The 16,891-nt window shown below is 47.3% G+C and overlaps 41 non-coding genes across 41 annotated transcripts; all 41 read right to left on the minus strand.

Annotated features, from left to right (window-relative positions):
- Window positions 1–22: 22 nt before the first annotated feature.
- LOC138677979 (U4 spliceosomal RNA) lies at window positions 23–163 on the minus strand. Its single transcript, XR_011321365.1, has one exon. It is a non-coding gene; the product is annotated as a U4 spliceosomal RNA (small nuclear RNA).
- Window positions 164–438: 275 nt separating this feature from the next.
- LOC138678182 (U4 spliceosomal RNA) lies at window positions 439–579 on the minus strand. The gene has a single exon (XR_011321553.1). It is a non-coding gene; the product is annotated as a U4 spliceosomal RNA (small nuclear RNA).
- Window positions 580–854: 275 nt separating this feature from the next.
- LOC138677980 (U4 spliceosomal RNA) lies at window positions 855–995 on the minus strand. Its single transcript, XR_011321366.1, has one exon. It is a non-coding gene; the product is annotated as a U4 spliceosomal RNA (small nuclear RNA).
- A 275-nt stretch (window positions 996–1,270) lies between these two features.
- Window positions 1,271–1,411, minus strand: LOC138678183 (U4 spliceosomal RNA). Its single transcript, XR_011321555.1, has one exon. It is a non-coding gene; the product is annotated as a U4 spliceosomal RNA (small nuclear RNA).
- A 275-nt stretch (window positions 1,412–1,686) lies between these two features.
- Window positions 1,687–1,827, minus strand: LOC138677981 (U4 spliceosomal RNA). The gene has a single exon (XR_011321367.1). It is a non-coding gene; the product is annotated as a U4 spliceosomal RNA (small nuclear RNA).
- Window positions 1,828–2,102: 275 nt separating this feature from the next.
- LOC138677982 (U4 spliceosomal RNA) lies at window positions 2,103–2,243 on the minus strand. The gene has a single exon (XR_011321368.1). It is a non-coding gene; the product is annotated as a U4 spliceosomal RNA (small nuclear RNA).
- A 275-nt stretch (window positions 2,244–2,518) lies between these two features.
- LOC138678184 (U4 spliceosomal RNA) lies at window positions 2,519–2,659 on the minus strand. Its single transcript, XR_011321556.1, has one exon. It is a non-coding gene; the product is annotated as a U4 spliceosomal RNA (small nuclear RNA).
- A 275-nt stretch (window positions 2,660–2,934) lies between these two features.
- LOC138677983 (U4 spliceosomal RNA) lies at window positions 2,935–3,075 on the minus strand. Its single transcript, XR_011321369.1, has one exon. It is a non-coding gene; the product is annotated as a U4 spliceosomal RNA (small nuclear RNA).
- A 275-nt stretch (window positions 3,076–3,350) lies between these two features.
- LOC138677984 (U4 spliceosomal RNA) lies at window positions 3,351–3,491 on the minus strand. Its single transcript, XR_011321370.1, has one exon. It is a non-coding gene; the product is annotated as a U4 spliceosomal RNA (small nuclear RNA).
- Window positions 3,492–3,766: 275 nt separating this feature from the next.
- On the minus strand, window positions 3,767–3,907 carry LOC138678185 (U4 spliceosomal RNA). Its single transcript, XR_011321557.1, has one exon. It is a non-coding gene; the product is annotated as a U4 spliceosomal RNA (small nuclear RNA).
- Window positions 3,908–4,182: 275 nt separating this feature from the next.
- Window positions 4,183–4,323, minus strand: LOC138677986 (U4 spliceosomal RNA). The gene has a single exon (XR_011321371.1). It is a non-coding gene; the product is annotated as a U4 spliceosomal RNA (small nuclear RNA).
- Window positions 4,324–4,598: 275 nt separating this feature from the next.
- LOC138677987 (U4 spliceosomal RNA) lies at window positions 4,599–4,739 on the minus strand. The gene has a single exon (XR_011321372.1). It is a non-coding gene; the product is annotated as a U4 spliceosomal RNA (small nuclear RNA).
- Window positions 4,740–5,014: 275 nt separating this feature from the next.
- LOC138677588 (U4 spliceosomal RNA) lies at window positions 5,015–5,155 on the minus strand. Its single transcript, XR_011320994.1, has one exon. It is a non-coding gene; the product is annotated as a U4 spliceosomal RNA (small nuclear RNA).
- Window positions 5,156–5,430: 275 nt separating this feature from the next.
- On the minus strand, window positions 5,431–5,571 carry LOC138677989 (U4 spliceosomal RNA). The gene has a single exon (XR_011321374.1). It is a non-coding gene; the product is annotated as a U4 spliceosomal RNA (small nuclear RNA).
- A 275-nt stretch (window positions 5,572–5,846) lies between these two features.
- On the minus strand, window positions 5,847–5,987 carry LOC138677606 (U4 spliceosomal RNA). Its single transcript, XR_011321011.1, has one exon. It is a non-coding gene; the product is annotated as a U4 spliceosomal RNA (small nuclear RNA).
- Window positions 5,988–6,262: 275 nt separating this feature from the next.
- LOC138677536 (U4 spliceosomal RNA) lies at window positions 6,263–6,403 on the minus strand. The gene has a single exon (XR_011320943.1). It is a non-coding gene; the product is annotated as a U4 spliceosomal RNA (small nuclear RNA).
- Window positions 6,404–6,678: 275 nt separating this feature from the next.
- On the minus strand, window positions 6,679–6,819 carry LOC138677990 (U4 spliceosomal RNA). Its single transcript, XR_011321375.1, has one exon. It is a non-coding gene; the product is annotated as a U4 spliceosomal RNA (small nuclear RNA).
- A 275-nt stretch (window positions 6,820–7,094) lies between these two features.
- LOC138677991 (U4 spliceosomal RNA) lies at window positions 7,095–7,235 on the minus strand. Its single transcript, XR_011321376.1, has one exon. It is a non-coding gene; the product is annotated as a U4 spliceosomal RNA (small nuclear RNA).
- Window positions 7,236–7,510: 275 nt separating this feature from the next.
- On the minus strand, window positions 7,511–7,651 carry LOC138677607 (U4 spliceosomal RNA). The gene has a single exon (XR_011321012.1). It is a non-coding gene; the product is annotated as a U4 spliceosomal RNA (small nuclear RNA).
- Window positions 7,652–7,926: 275 nt separating this feature from the next.
- Window positions 7,927–8,067, minus strand: LOC138678159 (U4 spliceosomal RNA). The gene has a single exon (XR_011321532.1). It is a non-coding gene; the product is annotated as a U4 spliceosomal RNA (small nuclear RNA).
- Window positions 8,068–8,342: 275 nt separating this feature from the next.
- Window positions 8,343–8,483, minus strand: LOC138677608 (U4 spliceosomal RNA). Its single transcript, XR_011321013.1, has one exon. It is a non-coding gene; the product is annotated as a U4 spliceosomal RNA (small nuclear RNA).
- Window positions 8,484–8,758: 275 nt separating this feature from the next.
- Window positions 8,759–8,899, minus strand: LOC138678160 (U4 spliceosomal RNA). Its single transcript, XR_011321533.1, has one exon. It is a non-coding gene; the product is annotated as a U4 spliceosomal RNA (small nuclear RNA).
- Window positions 8,900–9,174: 275 nt separating this feature from the next.
- On the minus strand, window positions 9,175–9,315 carry LOC138677992 (U4 spliceosomal RNA). The gene has a single exon (XR_011321377.1). It is a non-coding gene; the product is annotated as a U4 spliceosomal RNA (small nuclear RNA).
- A 275-nt stretch (window positions 9,316–9,590) lies between these two features.
- Window positions 9,591–9,731, minus strand: LOC138677993 (U4 spliceosomal RNA). Its single transcript, XR_011321378.1, has one exon. It is a non-coding gene; the product is annotated as a U4 spliceosomal RNA (small nuclear RNA).
- Window positions 9,732–10,006: 275 nt separating this feature from the next.
- LOC138677611 (U4 spliceosomal RNA) lies at window positions 10,007–10,147 on the minus strand. The gene has a single exon (XR_011321015.1). It is a non-coding gene; the product is annotated as a U4 spliceosomal RNA (small nuclear RNA).
- Window positions 10,148–10,422: 275 nt separating this feature from the next.
- Window positions 10,423–10,563, minus strand: LOC138677994 (U4 spliceosomal RNA). The gene has a single exon (XR_011321379.1). It is a non-coding gene; the product is annotated as a U4 spliceosomal RNA (small nuclear RNA).
- Window positions 10,564–10,838: 275 nt separating this feature from the next.
- LOC138677537 (U4 spliceosomal RNA) lies at window positions 10,839–10,979 on the minus strand. The gene has a single exon (XR_011320944.1). It is a non-coding gene; the product is annotated as a U4 spliceosomal RNA (small nuclear RNA).
- Window positions 10,980–11,254: 275 nt separating this feature from the next.
- On the minus strand, window positions 11,255–11,395 carry LOC138678186 (U4 spliceosomal RNA). Its single transcript, XR_011321558.1, has one exon. It is a non-coding gene; the product is annotated as a U4 spliceosomal RNA (small nuclear RNA).
- Window positions 11,396–11,670: 275 nt separating this feature from the next.
- On the minus strand, window positions 11,671–11,811 carry LOC138677995 (U4 spliceosomal RNA). The gene has a single exon (XR_011321380.1). It is a non-coding gene; the product is annotated as a U4 spliceosomal RNA (small nuclear RNA).
- Window positions 11,812–12,086: 275 nt separating this feature from the next.
- On the minus strand, window positions 12,087–12,227 carry LOC138677591 (U4 spliceosomal RNA). The gene has a single exon (XR_011320997.1). It is a non-coding gene; the product is annotated as a U4 spliceosomal RNA (small nuclear RNA).
- A 275-nt stretch (window positions 12,228–12,502) lies between these two features.
- LOC138677641 (U4 spliceosomal RNA) lies at window positions 12,503–12,643 on the minus strand. Its single transcript, XR_011321044.1, has one exon. It is a non-coding gene; the product is annotated as a U4 spliceosomal RNA (small nuclear RNA).
- Window positions 12,644–12,918: 275 nt separating this feature from the next.
- Window positions 12,919–13,059, minus strand: LOC138677637 (U4 spliceosomal RNA). Its single transcript, XR_011321040.1, has one exon. It is a non-coding gene; the product is annotated as a U4 spliceosomal RNA (small nuclear RNA).
- Window positions 13,060–13,334: 275 nt separating this feature from the next.
- On the minus strand, window positions 13,335–13,475 carry LOC138677997 (U4 spliceosomal RNA). Its single transcript, XR_011321381.1, has one exon. It is a non-coding gene; the product is annotated as a U4 spliceosomal RNA (small nuclear RNA).
- Window positions 13,476–13,750: 275 nt separating this feature from the next.
- Window positions 13,751–13,891, minus strand: LOC138677998 (U4 spliceosomal RNA). The gene has a single exon (XR_011321382.1). It is a non-coding gene; the product is annotated as a U4 spliceosomal RNA (small nuclear RNA).
- Window positions 13,892–14,166: 275 nt separating this feature from the next.
- LOC138677592 (U4 spliceosomal RNA) lies at window positions 14,167–14,307 on the minus strand. The gene has a single exon (XR_011320998.1). It is a non-coding gene; the product is annotated as a U4 spliceosomal RNA (small nuclear RNA).
- Window positions 14,308–14,582: 275 nt separating this feature from the next.
- Window positions 14,583–14,723, minus strand: LOC138677999 (U4 spliceosomal RNA). Its single transcript, XR_011321383.1, has one exon. It is a non-coding gene; the product is annotated as a U4 spliceosomal RNA (small nuclear RNA).
- A 275-nt stretch (window positions 14,724–14,998) lies between these two features.
- On the minus strand, window positions 14,999–15,139 carry LOC138677510 (U4 spliceosomal RNA). Its single transcript, XR_011320917.1, has one exon. It is a non-coding gene; the product is annotated as a U4 spliceosomal RNA (small nuclear RNA).
- A 275-nt stretch (window positions 15,140–15,414) lies between these two features.
- On the minus strand, window positions 15,415–15,555 carry LOC138678001 (U4 spliceosomal RNA). Its single transcript, XR_011321385.1, has one exon. It is a non-coding gene; the product is annotated as a U4 spliceosomal RNA (small nuclear RNA).
- A 275-nt stretch (window positions 15,556–15,830) lies between these two features.
- Window positions 15,831–15,971, minus strand: LOC138678003 (U4 spliceosomal RNA). The gene has a single exon (XR_011321386.1). It is a non-coding gene; the product is annotated as a U4 spliceosomal RNA (small nuclear RNA).
- A 275-nt stretch (window positions 15,972–16,246) lies between these two features.
- On the minus strand, window positions 16,247–16,387 carry LOC138677539 (U4 spliceosomal RNA). The gene has a single exon (XR_011320945.1). It is a non-coding gene; the product is annotated as a U4 spliceosomal RNA (small nuclear RNA).
- A 275-nt stretch (window positions 16,388–16,662) lies between these two features.
- Window positions 16,663–16,803, minus strand: LOC138677691 (U4 spliceosomal RNA). Its single transcript, XR_011321090.1, has one exon. It is a non-coding gene; the product is annotated as a U4 spliceosomal RNA (small nuclear RNA).
- Between the last annotated feature and the right edge of the window lie 88 nt (window positions 16,804–16,891).

Below are 16,891 nucleotides of genomic sequence, written 5' to 3' on the forward strand. Positions count from 1 at the left end.
CATTTGCATACCAAGGATGAAGTCTCCTGAGAGACCAACAAAAATTGCCAATGCTGACTATATTTCAAGTCATCATGGCGGGGTATTGGGAAAAGTTTTCAATTAGCAATAATCACGCCTCGGTTATACCTCATGGGCTACGATATTGCCACTGCGCAAAGTTGGAGGAAGTTGGGCGACTAGGAATTCCCGCTTCCAAGGAAGAGCTCATTTAAGTTATGGTGAGATCCATTTGACCACTGGCCCTCCCGCACTGCTTCAAGGTGTCGACAGTCTAAGGGCTCAGGGAAGACATCATTTTTGCCCATTACAGCCAGACCAGCTCACTTTCTCCTTCTGCTCCAGGCATAAACCATCAATACGTTGCTGTGGAAAGCAAGGATTCTCCTCCACACTGGGAGGAGCTAAGACTCTGTCATTTGCATACCATGGATGAAGTCTCCTGAGAGACCAACAAAAATTGCCAATGGTGACTATATTTCAAGTCATCATGGCGGGGTATTGGGAAAAGTTTTCAATTAGCAATAATCACGCCTCGGTTATACCTCATGGGCTACGATATTGCCACTGCGCAAAGTTGGAGGAAGTTGGGCGACTAGGAATTCCCGCTTCCAAGGAAGAGCTCATTTAAGTTATGGTGAGATCCATTTGACCACTGGCCCTCCCGCACTGCTTCAAGGTGTCGACAGTGTAAGGGCTCAGGGAAGACATCATTTTTGCCCATTACAGCCAGACCAGCTCACTTTCTCCTTCTGCACCAGGCATAAACCATCAATACGTTGCTGTGGGAAGCAAGGATTCTCCACCACACTGGGAGGAGTTAAGACTCTGTCATTTGCATACCAAGGATGAAGTCTCCTGAGAGACCAACAAAAATTGCCAATGCTGACTATATTTCAAGTCATCATGGCGGGGTATTGGGAAAAGTTTTCAATTAGCAATAATCACGCCTCGGTTATACCTCATGGGCTACGATATTGCCACTGCGCAAAGTTGGAGGAAGTTGGGCGACTAGGAATTCCCGCTTCCAAGGAAGAGCTCATTTAAGTTATGGTGAGATCCATTTGACCACTGGCCCTCCCGCACTGCTTCAAGGTGTCGACAGTCTAAGGGCTCAGGGAAGACATCATTTTTGCCCATTACAGCCAGACCAGCTCACTTTCTCCTTCTGCTCCAGGCATAAACCATCAATACGTTGCTGTGGAAAGCAAGGATTCTCCTCCACACTGGGAGGAGCTAAGACTCTGTCATTTGCATACCATGGATGAAGTCTCCTGAGAGACCAACAAAAATTGCCAATGGTGACTATATTTCAAGTCATCATGGCGGGGTATTGGGAAAAGTTTTCAATTAGCAATAATCACGCCTCGGTTATACCTCATGGGCTACGATATTGCCACTGCGCAAAGTTGGAGGAAGTTGGGCGACTAGGAATTCCCGCTTCCAAGGAAGAGCTCATTTAAGTTATGGTGAGATCCATTTGACCACTGGCCCTTCCGCACTGCTTCAAGGTGTCGACAGTCTAAGGGCTCAGGGAAGACATCATTTTTGCCCATTACAGCCAGACCAGCTCACTTTCTCCTTCTGCTCCAGGCATAAACCATCAATACGTTGCTGTGGGAAGCAAGGATTCTCCTCCACACTGGAAGGAGCTAAGACTCTGTCATTTGCATACCATGGATGAAGTCTCCTGAGAGACCAACAAAAATTGCCAATGCTGACTATATTTCAAGTCATCATGGCGGGGTATTGGGAAAAGTTTTCAATTAGCAATAATCACGCCTCGGTTATACCTCATGGGCTACGATATTGCCACTGCGCAAAGTTGGAGGAAGTTGGGCGACTAGGAATTCCCGCTTCCAAGGAAGAGCTCATTTAAGTTATGGTGAGATCCATTTGACCACTGGCCCTCCCGCACTGCTTCAAGGTGTCGACAGTGTAAGGGCTCAGGGAAGACATCATTTTTGCCCATTACAGCCAGACCAGCTCACTTTCTCCTTCTGCACCAGGCATAAACCATCAATACGTTGCTGTGGGAAGCAAGGATTCTCCACCACACTGGGAGGAGTTAAGACTCTGTCATTTGCATACCAAGGATGAAGTCTCCTGAGAGACCAACAAAAATTGCCAATGCTGACTATATTTCAAGTCATCATGGCGGGGTATTGGGAAAAGTTTTCAATTAGCAATAATCACGCCTCGGTTATACCTCATGGGCTACGATATTGCCACTGCGCAAAGTTGGAGGAAGTTGGGCGACTAGGAATTCCCGCTTCCAAGGAAGAGCTCATTTAAGTTATGGTGAGATCCATTTGACCACTGGCCCTCCCGCACTGCTTCAAGGTGTCGACAGTCTAAGGGCTCAGGGAAGACATCATTTTTGCCCATTACAGCCAGACCAGCTCACTTTCTCCTTCTGCTCCAGGCATAAACCATCAATACGTTGCTGTGGAAAGCAAGGATTCTCCTCCACACTGGGAGGAGCTAAGACTCTGTCATTTGCATACCATGGATGAAGTCTCCTGAGAGACCAACAAAAATTGCCAATGGTGACTATATTTCAAGTCATCATGGCGGGGTATTGGGAAAAGTTTTCAATTAGCAATAATCACGCCTCGGTTATACCTCATGGGCTACGATATTGCCACTGCGCAAAGTTGGAGGAAGTTGGGCGACTAGGAATTCCCGCTTCCAAGGAAGAGCTCATTTAAGTTATGGTGAGATCCATTTGACCACTGGCCCTTCCGCACTGCTTCAAGGTGTCGACAGTCTAAGGGCTCAGGGAAGACATCATTTTTGCCCATTACAGCCAGACCAGCTCACTTTCTCCTTCTGCTCCAGGCATAAACCATCAATACGTTGCTGTGGGAAGCAAGGATTCTCCTCCACACTGGAAGGAGCTAAGACTCTGTCATTTGCATACCATGGATGAAGTCTCCTGAGAGACCAACAAAAATTGCCAATGCTGACTATATTTCAAGTCATCATGGCGGGGTATTGGGAAAAGTTTTCAATTAGCAATAATCACGCCTCGGTTATACCTCATGGGCTACGATATTGCCACTGCGCAAAGTTGGAGGAAGTTGGGCGACTAGGAATTCCCGCTTCCAAGGAAGAGCTCATTTAAGTTATGGTGAGATCCATTTGACCACTGGCCCTCCCGCACTGCTTCAAGGTGTCGACAGTGTAAGGGCTCAGGGAAGACATCATTTTTGCCCATTACAGCCAGACCAGCTCACTTTCTCCTTCTGCACCAGGCATAAACCATCAATACGTTGCTGTGGGAAGCAAGGATTCTCCACCACACTGGGAGGAATTAAGACTCTGTCATTTGCATACCAAGGATGAAGTCTCCTGAGAGACCAACAAAAATTGCCAATGCTGACTATATTTCAAGTCATCATGGCGGGGTATTGGGAAAAGTTTTCAATTAGCAATAATCACGCCTCGGTTATACCTCATGGGCTACGATATTGCCACTGCGCAAAGTTGGAGGAAGTTGGGCGACTAGGAATTCCCGCTTCCAAGGAAGAGCTCATTTAAGTTATGGTGAGATCCATTTGACCACTGGCCCTCCCGCACTGCTTCAAGGTGTCGACAGTCTAAGGGCTCAGGGAAGACATCATTTTTGCCCATTACAGCCAGACCAGCTCACTTTCTCCTTCTGCTCCAGGCATAAACCATCAATACGTTGCTGTGGAAAGCAAGGATTCTCCTCCACACTGGGAGGAGCTAAGACTCTGTCATTTGCATACCATGGATGAAGTCTCCTGAGAGACCAACAAAAATTGCCAATGGTGACTATATTTCAAGTCATCATGGCGGGGTATTGGGAAAAGTTTTCAATTAGCAATAATCACGCCTCGGTTATACCTCATGGGCTACGATATTGCCACTGCGCAAAGTTGGAGGAAGTTGGGCGACTAGGAATTCCCGCTTCCAAGGAAGAGCTCATTTAAGTTATGGTGAGATCCATTTGACCACTGGCCCTTCCGCACTGCTTCAAGGTGTCGACAGTCTAAGGGCTCAGGGAAGACATCATTTTTGCCCATTACAGCCAGACCAGCTCACTTTCTCCTTCTGCTCCAGGCATAAACCATCAATACGTTGCTGTGGGAAGCAAGGATTCTCCTCCACACTGGAAGGAGCTAAGACTCTGTCATTTGCATACCATGGATGAAGTCTCCTGAGAGACCAACAAAAATTGCCAATGCTGACTATATTTCAAGTCATCATGGCGGGGTATTGGGAAAAGTTTTCAATTAGCAATAATCACGCCTCGGTTATACCTCATGGGCTACGATATTGCCACTGCGCAAAGTTGGAGGAAGTTGGGCGACTAGGAATTCCCGCTTCCAAGGAAGAGCTCATTTAAGTTATGGTGAGATCCATTTGACCACTGGCCCTCCCGCACTGCTTCAAGGTGTCGACAGTGTAAGGGCTCAGGGAAGACATCATTTTTGCCCATTACAGCCAGACCAGCTCACTTTCTCCTTCTGCACCAGGCATAAACCATCAATACGTTGCTGTGGGAAGCAAGGATTCTCCACCACACTGGGAGGAGTTAAGACTCTGTCATTTGCATACCAAGGATGAAGTCTCCTGAGAGACCAACAAAAATTGCCAATGCTGACTATATTTCAAGTCATCATGGCGGGGTATTGGGAAAAGTTTTCAATTAGCAATAATCACGCCTCGGTTATACCTCATGGGCTACGATATTGCCACTGCGCAAAGTTGGAGGAAGTTGGGTGACTAGGAATTCCCGCTTCCAAGGAAGAGCTCATTTAAGTTATGGTGAGATCCATTTGACCACTGGCCCTCCCGCACTGCTTCAAGGTGTCGACAGTCTAAGGGCTCAGGGAAGACATCATTTTTGCCCATTACAGCCAGACCAGCTCACTTTCTCCTTCTGCTCCAGGCATAAACCATCAATACGTTGCTGTGGGAAGCAAGCATTCTCCTCCACACTGGGAGGAGCTAAGACTCTGTCATTTGCATACCATGGATGAAGTCTCCTGAGAGACCAACAAAAATTGCCAATGCTGATTATATTTCAAGTCATCATGGCGGGGTATTGGGAAAAGTTTTCAATTAGCAATAATCACGCCTCGGTTATACCTCATGGGCTACGATATTGCCACTGCGCAAAGTTGGAGGAAGTTGGGCGACTAGGAATTCCCGCTTCCAAGGAAGAGCTCATTTAAGTTATGGTGAGATCCATTTGACCACTGGCCCTCCCGCACTGCTTCAAGGTGTCGACAGTCTAAGAGCTCAGGGAAGACATCATTTTTGCCCATTACAGCCAGACCAGCTCACTTTCTCCTTCTGCTCCAGGCATAAACCATCAATACGTTGCTGTGGGAAGCAAGGATTCTCCTCCACACTGGGAGGAGCTAAGACTCTGTCATTTGCATACCATGGATGAAGTCTCCTGAGAGACCAACAAAAATTGCCAATGCTGACTATATTTCAAGTCATCATGGCGGGGTATTGGGAAAAGTTTTCAATTAGCAATAATCACGCCTCGGTTATACCTCATGGGCTACGATATTGCCACTGCGCAAAGTTGGAGGAAGTTGGGCGACTAGGAATTCCCGCTTCCAAGGAAGAGCTCATTTAAGTTATGGTGAGATCCATTTGACCACTGGCCCTCCCGCACTGCTTCAAGGTGTCGACAGTCTAAGGGCTCAGGGAAGACATCATTTTTGCCCATTACAGCCAGACCAGCTCACTTTCTCCTTCTGCTCCAGGCATAAACCATCAATACGTTGCTGTGGGAAGCAAGGATTCTCCTCCACACTGGGAGGAGCTAAGACTCTGTCATTTGCATACCATGGATGAAGTCTCCTGAGAGACCAACAAAAATTGCCAATGCTGACTATATTTCAAGTCATCATGGCGGGGTATTGGGAAAAGTTTTCAATTAGCAATAATCACGCCTCGGTTATACCACATGGGCTACGATATTGCCACTGCGCAAAGTTGGAGGAAGTTGGGCGACTAGGAATTCCCGCTTCCAAGGAAGAGCTCATTTAAGTTATGGTGAGATCCATTTGACCACTGGCCCTCCCGCACTGCTTCAAGGTGTCGACAGTCTAAGGGCTCAGGGAAGACATCATTTTTGCCCATTACAGCCAGACCAGCTCACTTTCTCCTTCTGCTCCAGGCATAAACCATCAATAAGTTGCTGTGGGAAGCAAGGATTCTCCTCCACACTGGGAGGAGCTAAGACTCTGTCATTTGCATACCATGGATGAAGTCTCCTGAGAGACCAACAAAAATTGCCAATGCTGACTATATTTCAAGTCATCATGGCGGGGTATTGGGAAAAGTTTTCAATTAGCAATAATCACGCCTCGGTTATACCTCATGGGCTACGATATTGCCACTGTGCAAAGTTGGAGGAAGTTGGGCGACTAGGAATTCCCGCTTCCAAGGAAGAGCTCATTTAAGTTATGGTGAGATCCATTTGACCACTGGCCCTCCCGCACTGCTTCAAGGTGTCGACAGTCTAAGGGCTCAGGGAAGACATCATTTTTGCCCATTACAGCCAGACCAGCTCACTTTCTCCTTCTGCTCCAGGCATAAACCATCAATACGTTGCTGTGGGAAGCAAGGATTCTCCTCCACACTGGGAGGAGCTAAGACTCTGTCATTTGCATACCATGGATGAAGTCTCCTGAGAGACCAACAAAAATTGCCAATGCTGACTATATTTCAAGTCATCATGGCGGGGTATTGGGAAAAGTTTTCAATTAGCAATAATCACGCCTCGGTTATACCTCATGGGCTACGATATTGCCACTGCGCAAAGTTGGAGGAAGTTGGGCGACTAGGAATTCCCGCTTCCAAGGAAGAGCTCATTTAAGTTATGGTGAGATCCATTTGACCACTGGCCCTCCCGCACTGCTTCAAGGTGTCGACAGTCTAAGGGCTCAGGGAAGACATCATTTTTGCCCATTACAGCCAGACCAGCTCACTTTCTCCTTCTGCTCCAGGCATAAACCATCAATACGTTGCTGTGGGAAGCAAGGATTCTCCTCCACACTGGGAGGAGCTAAGACTCTGTCATTTGCATACCATGGATGAAGTCTCCTGAGAGACCAACAAAAATTGCCAATGCTGACTATATTTCAAGTCATCATGGCGGGGTATTGGGAAAAGTTTTCAATTAGCAATAATCACGCCTCGGTTATACCTCATGGGCTACGATATTGCCACTGCGCAAAGTTGGAGGAAGTTGGGCGACTAGGAATTCCCGCTTCCAAGGAAGAGCTCATTTAAGTTATGGTGAGATCCATTTGACCACTGGCCCTCCCGCACTGCTTCAAGGTGTCGACAGTCTAAGGGCTCAGGGAAGACATCATTTTTGCCCATTACAGCCAGACCAGCTCACTTTCTCCTTCTGCTCCAGGCATAAACCATCAATACGTTGCTGTGGGAAGCAAGGATTCTCCTCCACACTGGGAGGAGCTAAGACTCTGTCATTTGCATACCATGGATGAAGTCTCCTGAGAGACCAACAAAAATTGCCAATGCTGACTATATTTCAAGTCATCATGGCGGGGTATTGGGAAAAGTTTTCAATTAGCAATAATCACGCCTCGGTTATACCACATGGGCTACGATATTGCCACTGCGCAAAGTTGGAGGAAGTTGGGCGACTAGGAATTCCCGCTTCCAAGGAAGAGCTCATTTAAGTTATGGTGAGATCCATTTGACCACTGGCCCTCCCGCACTGCTTCAAGGTGTCGACAGTCTAAGGGCTCAGGGAAGACATCATTTTTGCCCATTACAGCCAGACCAGCTCACTTTCTCCTTCTGCTCCAGGCATAAACCATCAATAAGTTGCTGTGGGAAGCAAGGATTCTCCTCCACACTGGGAGGAGCTAAGACTCTGTCATTTGCATACCATGGATGAAGTCTCCTGAGAGACCAACAAAAATTGCCAATGCTGACTATATTTCAAGTCATCATGGCGGGGTATTGGGAAAAGTTTTCAATTAGCAATAATCACGCCTCGGTTATACCTCATGGGCTACGATACTGCCACTGCGCAAAGTTGGAGGAAGTTGGGCGACTAGGAATTCCCGCTTCCAAGGAAGAGCTCATTTAAGTTATGGTGAGATCCATTTGACCACTGGCCCTCCCGCACTGCTTCAAGGTGTCGACAGTCTAAGGGCTCAGGGAAGACATCATTTTTGCCCATTACAGCCAGACCAGCTCACTTTCTCCTTCTGCTCCAGGCATAAACCATCAATACGTTGCTGTGGGAAGCAAGGATTCTCCTCCACACTGGGAGGAGCTAAGACTCTGTCATTTGCATACCATGGATGAAGTCTCCTGAGAGACCAACAAAAATTGCCAATGCTGACTATATTTCAAGTCATCATGGCGGGGTATTGGGAAAAGTTTTCAATTAGCAATAATCACGCCTCGGTTATACCACATGGGCTACGATATTGCCACTGCGCAAAGTTGGAGGAAGTTGGGCGACTAGGAATTCCCGCTTCCAAGGAAGAGCTCATTTAAGTTATGGTGAGATCCATTTGACCACTGGCCCTCCCGCACTGCTTCAAGGTGTCGACAGTCTAAGGGCTCAGGGAAGACATCATTTTTGCCCATTACAGCCAGACCAGCTCACTTTCTCCTTCTGCTCCAGGCATAAACCATCAATAAGTTGCTGTGGGAAGCAAGGATTCTCCTCCACACTGGGAGGAGCTAAGACTCTGTCATTTGCATACCATGGATGAAGTCTCCTGAGAGACCAACAAAAATTGCCAATGCTGACTATATTTCAAGTCATCATGGCGGGGTATTGGGAAAAGTTTTCAATTAGCAATAATCACGCCTCGGTTATACCTCATGGGCTACGATACTGCCACTGCGCAAAGTTGGAGGAAGTTGGGCGACTAGGAATTCCCGCTTCCAAGGAAGAGCTCATTTAAGTTATGGTGAGATCCATTTGACCACTGGCCCTCCCGCACTGCTTCAAGGTGTCGACAGTCTAAGGGCTCAGGGAAGACATCATTTTTGCCCATTACAGCCAGACCAGCTCACTTTCTCCTTCTGCTCCAGGCATAAACCATCAATACGTTGCTGTGGGAAGCAAGGATTCTCCTCCACACTGGGAGGAGCTAAGACTCTGTCATTTGCATACCATGGATGAAGTCTCCTGAGAGACCAACAAAAATTGCCAATGCTGACTATATTTCAAGTCATCATGGCGGGGTATTGGGAAAAGTTTTCAATTAGCAATAATCACGCCTCGGTTATACCTCATGGGCTACGATATTGCCACTGCGCAAAGTTGGAGGAAGTTGGGCGACTAGGAATTCCCGCTTCCAAGGAAGAGCTCATTTAAGTTATGGTGAGATCCATTTGACCACTGGCCCTCCCGCACTGCTTCAAGGTGTCGACAGTCTAAGGGCTCAGGGAAGACATCATTTTTGCCCATTACAGCCAGACCAGCTCACTTTCTCCTTCTGCTCCAGGCATAAACCATCAATACGTTGCTGTGGGAAGCAAGGATTCTCCTCCACACTGGGAGGAGCTAAGACTCTGTCATTTGCATACCATGGATGAAGTCTCCTGAGAGACCAACAAAAATTGCCAATGCTGACTATATTTCAAGTCATCATGGCGGGGTATTGGGAAAAGTTTTCAATTAGCAATAATCACGCCTCGGTTATACCTCATGGGCTACGATATTGCCACTGCGCAAAGTTGGAGGAAGTTGGGCGACTAGGAATTCCCGCTTCCAAGGAAGAGCTCATTTAAGTTATGGTGAGATCCATTTGACCACTGGCCCTCCCGCACTGCTTCAAGGTGTCGACAGTCTAAGGGCTCAGGGAAGACATCATTTTTGCCCATTACAGCCAGACCAGCTCACTTTCTCCTTCTGCTCCAGGCATAAACCATCAATACGTTGCTGTGGGAAGCAAGGATTCTCCTCCACACTGGGAGGAGCTAAGACTCTGTCATTTGCATACCATGGATGAAGTCTCCTGAGAGACCAACAAAAATTGCCAATGCTGACTATATTTCAAGTCATCATGGCGGGGTATTGGGAAAAGTTTTCAATTAGCAATAATCACGCCTCGGTTATACCACATGGGCTACGATATTGCCACTGCGCAAAGTTGGAGGAAGTTGGGCGACTAGGAATTCCCGCTTCCAAGGAAGAGCTCATTTAAGTTATGGTGAGATCCATTTGACCACTGGCCCTCCCGCACTGCTTCAAGGTGTCGACAGTCTAAGGGCTCAGGGAAGACATCATTTTTGCCCATTACAGCCAGACCAGCTCACTTTCTCCTTCTGCTCCAGGCATAAACCATCAATAAGTTGCTGTGGGAAGCAAGGATTCTCCTCCACACTGGGAGGAGCTAAGACTCTGTCATTTGCATACCATGGATGAAGTCTCCTGAGAGACCAACAAAAATTGCCAATGCTGACTATATTTCAAGTCATCATGGCGGGGTATTGGGAAAAGTTTTCAATTAGCAATAATCACGCCTCGGTTATACCTCATGGGCTACGATATTGCCACTGCGCAAAGTTGGAGGAAGTTGGGCGACTAGGAATTCCCGCTTCCAAGGAAGAGCTCATTTAAGTTATGGTGAGATCCATTTGACCACTGGCCCTCCCGCACTGCTTCAAGGTGTCGACAGTCTAAGGGCTCAGGGAAGACATCATTTTTGCCCATTACAGCCAGACCAGCTCACTTTCTCCTTCTGCTCCAGGCATAAACCATCAATACGTTGCTGTGGGAAGCAAGGATTCTCCTCCACACTGGGAGGAGCTAAGACTCTGTCATTTGCATACCATGGATGAAGTCTCCTGAGAGACCAACAAAAATTGCCAATGCTGACTATATTTCAAGTCATCATGGCGGGGTATTGGGAAAAGTTTTCAATTAGCAATAATCACGCCTCGGTTATACCTCATGGGCTACGATATTGCCACTGTGCAAAGTTGGAGGAAGTTGGGCGACTAGGAATTCCCGCTTCCAAGGAAGAGCTCATTTAAGTTATGGTGAGATCCATTTGACCACTGGCCCTCCCGCACTGCTTCAAGGTGTCGACAGTCTAAGGGCTCAGGGAAGACATCATTTTTGCCCATTACAGCCAGACCAGCTCACTTTCTCCTTCTGCTCCAGGCATAAACCATCAATACCTTGCTGTGGAAAGCAAGGATTCTCCTCCACACTGGGAGGAGCTAAGACTCTGTCATTTGCATACCATGGATGAAGTCTCCTGAGAGACCAACAAAAATTGCCAATGGTGACTATATTTCAAGTCATCATGGCGGGGTATTGGGAAAAGTTTTCAATTAGCAATAATCACGCCTCGGTTATACCTCATGGGCTACGATATTGCCACTGCGCAAAGTTGGAGGAAGTTGGGCGACTAGGAATTCCCGCTTCCAAGGAAGAGCTCATTTAAGTTATGGTGAGATCCATTTGACCACTGGCCCTTCCGCACTGCTTCAAGGTGTCGACAGTCTAAGGGCTCAGGGAAGACATCATTTTTGCCCATTACAGCCAGACCAGCTCACTTTCTCCTTCTGCTCCAGGCATAAACCATCAATACGTTGCTGTGGGAAGCAAGGATTCTCCTCCACACTGGAAGGAGCTAAGACTCTGTCATTTGCATACCATGGATGAAGTCTCCTGAGAGACCAACAAAAATTGCCAATGCTGACTATATTTCAAGTCATCATGGCGGGGTATTGGGAAAAGTTTTCAATTAGCAATAATCACGCCTCGGTTATACCTCATGGGCTACGATATTGCCACTGCGCAAAGTTGGAGGAAGTTGGGCGACTAGGAATTCCCGCTTCCAAGGAAGAGCTCATTTAAGTTATGGTGAGATCCATTTGACCACTGGCCCTCCCGCACTGCTTCAAGGTGTCGACAGTGTAAGGGCTCAGGGAAGACATCATTTTTGCCCATTACAGCCAGACCAGCTCACTTTCTCCTTCTGCACCAGGCATAAACCATCAATACGTTGCTGTGGGAAGCAAGGATTCTCCACCACACTGGGAGGAGTTAAGACTCTGTCATTTGCATACCAAGGATGAAGTCTCCTGAGAGACCAACAAAAATTGCCAATGCTGACTATATTTCAAGTCATCATGGCGGGGTATTGGGAAAAGTTTTCAATTAGCAATAATCACGTCTCGGTTATACCTCATGGGCTACGATATTGCCACTGCGCAAAGTTGGAGGAAGTTGGGCGACTAGGAATTCCCGCTTCCAAGGAAGAGCTCATTTAAGTTATGGTGAGATCCATTTGACCACTGGCCCTCCCGCACTGCTTCAAGGTGTCGACAGTGTAAGGGCTCAGGGAAGACATCATTTTTGCCCATTACAGCCAGACCAGCTCACTTTCTCCTTCTGCTCCAGGCATAAACCATCAATACGTTGCTGTGGGAAGCAAGGATTCTCCTCCACACTGGGAGGAGCTAAGACTCTGTCATTTGCATACCAAGGATGAAGTCTCCTGAGAGACCAACAAAAATTGCCAATGCTGTCTATATTTCAAGTCATCATGGCGGGGTATTGGGAAAAGTTTTCAATTAGCAATAATCACGCCTCGGTTATACCTCATGGGCTACAATATTGCCACTGCGCAAAGTTGGAGGAAGTTGGGCGACTAGGAATTCCCGCTTCCAAGGAAGAGCTCATTTAAGTTATGGTGAGATCCATTTGACCACTGGCCCTCCCGCACTGCTTCAAGGAGTCGACAGTCTAAGGGCTCAGGGAAGACATCATTTTTGCCCATTACAGCCAGACCAGCTCACTTTCTCCTTCTGCTCCAGGCATAAACCATCAATACGTTGCTGTGGGAAGCAAGGTTTCTCCTCCACACTGGGAGGAGCTAAGACTCTGTCATTTGCATACCATGGATGAAGTCTCCTGAGAGACCAACAATAATTGCCAATGCTGACTATATTTCAAGTCATCATGGCGGGGTATTGGGAAAAGTTTTCAATTAGCAATAATCACGCCTCGGTTATACCTCATGGGCTACAATATTGCCACTGCGCAAAGTTGGAGGAAGTTGGGCGACTAGGAATTCCCGCTTCCAAGGAAGAGCTCATTTAAGTTATGGTGAGATCCATTTGACCACTGGCCCTTCCGCACTGCTTCAAGGTGTCGACAGTCTAAGGGCTCAGGGAAGACATCATTTTTGCCCATTACAGCCAGACCAGCTCACTTTCTCCTTCTGCTCCAGGCATAAACCATCAATACGTTGCTGTGGGAAGCAAGGATTCTCCTCCACACTGGAAGGAGCTAAGACTCTGTCATTTGCATACCATGGATGAAGTCTCCTGAGAGACCAACAAAAATTGCCAATGCTGACTATATTTCAAGTCATCATGGCGGGGTATTGGGAAAAGTTTTCAATTAGCAATAATCACGCCTCGGTTATACCTCATGGGCTACGATATTGCCACTGCGCAAAGTTGGAGGAAGTTGGGCGACTAGGAATTCCCGCTTCCAAGGAAGAGCTCATTTAAGTTATGGTGAGATCCATTTGACCACTGGCCCTCCCGCACTGCTTCAAGGTGTCGACAGTGTAAGGGCTCAGGGAAGACATCATTTTTGCCCATTACAGCCAGACCAGCTCACTTTCTCCTTCTGCACCAGGCATAAACCATCAATACGTTGCTGTGGGAAGCAAGGATTCTCCACCACACTGGGAGGAGTTAAGACTCTGTCATTTGCATACCAAGGATGAAGTCTCCTGAGAGACCAACAAAAATTGCCAATGCTGACTATATTTCAAGTCATCATGGCGGGGTATTGGGAAAAGTTTTCAATTAGCAATAATCACGCCTCGGTTATACCTCATGGGCTACGATATTGCCACTGCGCAAAGTTGGAGGAAGTTGGGTGACTAGGAATTCCCGCTTCCAAGGAAGAGCTCATTTAAGTTATGGTGAGATCCATTTGACCACTGGCCCTCCCGCACTGCTTCAAGGTGTCGACAGTCTAAGGGCTCAGGGAAGACATCATTTTTGCCCATTACAGCCAGACCAGCTCACTTTCTCCTTCTGCTCTAGGCATAAACCATCAATACGTTGCTGTGGGAAGCAAGGATTCTCCACCACACTGGGAGGAGCTAAGACTCTGTCATTTGCATACCATGGATGAAGTCTCCTGAGAGACCAACAAAAATTGCCAATGCTGACTATATTTCAAGTCATCATGGCGGGGTATTGGGAAAAGTTTTCAATTAGCAATAATCACGTCTCGGTTATACCTCATGGGCTACGATATTGCCACTGCGCAAAGTTGGAGGAAGTTGGGCGACTAGGAATTCCCGCTTCCAAGGAAGAGCTCATTTAAGTTATGGTGAGATCCATTTGACCACTGGCCCTCCCGCACTGCTTCAAGGTGTCGACAGTGTAAGGGCTCAGGGAAGACATCATTTTTGCCCATTACAGCCAGACCAGCTCACTTTCTCCTTCTGCTCCAGGCATAAACCATCAATACGTTGCTGTGGGAAGCAAGGATTCTCCTCCACACTGGGAGGAGCTAAGACTCTGTCATTTGCATACCAAGGATGAAGTCTCCTGAGAGACCAACAAAAATTGCCAATGCTGACTATATTTCAAGTCATCATGGCGGGGTATTGGGAAAAGTTTTCAATTAGCAATAATCACGCCTCGGTTATACCTCATGGGCTACGATATTGCCACTGCGCAAAGTTGGAGGAAGTTGGGCGACTAGGAATTCCCGCTTCCAAGGAAGAGCTCATTTAAGTTATGGTGAAATCCATTTGACCACTGGCCCTCCCGCACTGCTTCAAGGTGTCGACAGTCTAAGGGCTCAGGGAAGACATCATTTTTGCCCATTACAGCCAGACCAGCTCACTTTCTCCTTCTGCTCCAGGCATAAACCATCAATACGTTGCTGTGGGAAGCAAGGATTCTCCTCCACACTGGGAGGAGCTAAGACTCTGTCATTTGCATACCATGGATGAAGTCTCCTGAGAGACCAACAAAAATTGCCAATGCTGACTATATTTCAAGTCATCATGGCGGGGTATTGGGAAAAGTTTTCAATTAGCAATAATCACGCCTCGGTTATACCTCATGGGCTACGATATTGCCACTGCGCAAAGTAGGAGGAAGTTGGGCGAGTAGGAATTCCCGCTTCCAAGGAAGAGCTCATTTAAGTTATGGTGAGATCCATTTGACCACTGGCCCTCCCGCACTGCTTCAAGGTGTCGACAGTCTAAGGGCTCAGGGAAGACATCATTTTTGCCCATTACAGCCATACCAGCTCACTTTCTCCTTCTGCTCCAGGCATAAACCATCAATACGTTGCTGTGGGAAGCAAGGACTCTCCTCCACGCTGGGAGGAGCTAAGACTCTGTCATTTGCATACCATGGATGAAGTCTCCTGAGAGACCAACAAAAATTGCCAATGCTGACTATATTTCAAGTCATCATGGCGGGGTATTGGGAAAAGTTTTCAATTAGCAATAATCACGCCTCGGTTATACCTCATGGGCTACGATATTGCCACTGCGCAAAGTTGGAGGAAGTTGGGCGACTAGGAATTCCCGCTTCCAAGGAAGAGCTCATTTAAGTTATGGTGAGATCCATTTGACCACTGGCCCTCCCGCACTGCTTCAAGGTGTCGACAGTCTAAGGGCTCAGGGAAGACATCATTTTTGCCCATTACAGCCAGACCAGCTCACTTTCTCCTTCTGCTCCAGGCATAAACCATCAATACGTTGCTGTGGGAAGCAAGGATTCTCCTCCACACTGGGAGGAGCTAAGACTCTGTCATTTGCATACCATGGATGAAGTCTCCTGAGAGACCAACAAAAATTGCCAATGCTGACTATATTTCAAGTCATCATGGCGGGGTATTGGGAAAAGTTTTCAATTAGCAATAATCACGCCTCGGTTATACCTCATGGGCTACGATATTGCCACTGCGCAAAGTTGGAGGAAGTTGGGCGAATAGGAATTCCCGCTTCCAAGGAAGAGCTCATTTAAGTTATGGTGAGATCCATTTGACCACTGGCCCTCTCGCACTGCTTCAAGGTGTCGACAGTCTAAGGGCTCAGGGAAGACATCATTTTTGCCCATTACAGCCATACCAGCTCACTTTCTTCTTCTGCTCCAGGCATAAACCATCAATACTTTGCTGTGGGAAGCAAGGATTCTCCTCCACACTGGGAGGAGCTAAGACTCTGTCATTTGCATACCATGGATGAAGTCTCCTGAGAGACCAACAAAAGTTGCCAATGCTGACTATATTTCAAGTCATCATGGCGGGGTATTGGGAAAAGTTTTCAATTAGCAATAATCACGCCTCGGTTATACCTCATGGGCTACGATATTGCCACTGCGCAAAGTTGGAGGAAGTTGGGCGACTAGGAATTCCCGCTTCCAAGGAAGAGCTCATTTAAGTTATGGTGAGATCCATTTGACCACTGGCCCTCCCGCACTGCTTCAAGGTGTCGACAGTCTAAGGGCTCAGGGAAGACATCATTTTTGCCCATTACAGCCAGACCAGCTCACTTTCTCCTTCTGCTCCAGGCATAAACCATCAATACGTTGCTGTGGGAAGCAAGGATTCTCCTCCACACTGGAAGGAGCTAAGACTCTGTCATTTGCATACCATGGATGAAGTCTCCTGAGAGACCAACAAAAATAGCCAACGCTGACTATATTTCAAGTCATCATGGCGACGTATTGGGAAAAGTTTTCAATTAGCAATAATCACGCCTCGGTTATACCTCATGGGCTACGATATTGCCACTGCGCAAAGTTGGAGGTAGTTGGGCGACTAGGAATTCCCCCTTCCAAGGAAGAGCTCATTTAGGTTATGGTGAGATCCATTTGACCACTGGCCCTCCCA

The sequence above is a fragment of the Ranitomeya imitator genome, chromosome 4, assembly GCF_032444005.1.
Source record: "Ranitomeya imitator isolate aRanImi1 chromosome 4, aRanImi1.pri, whole genome shotgun sequence".
Lineage (NCBI taxonomy): Eukaryota > Metazoa > Chordata > Amphibia > Anura > Dendrobatidae > Ranitomeya > Ranitomeya imitator.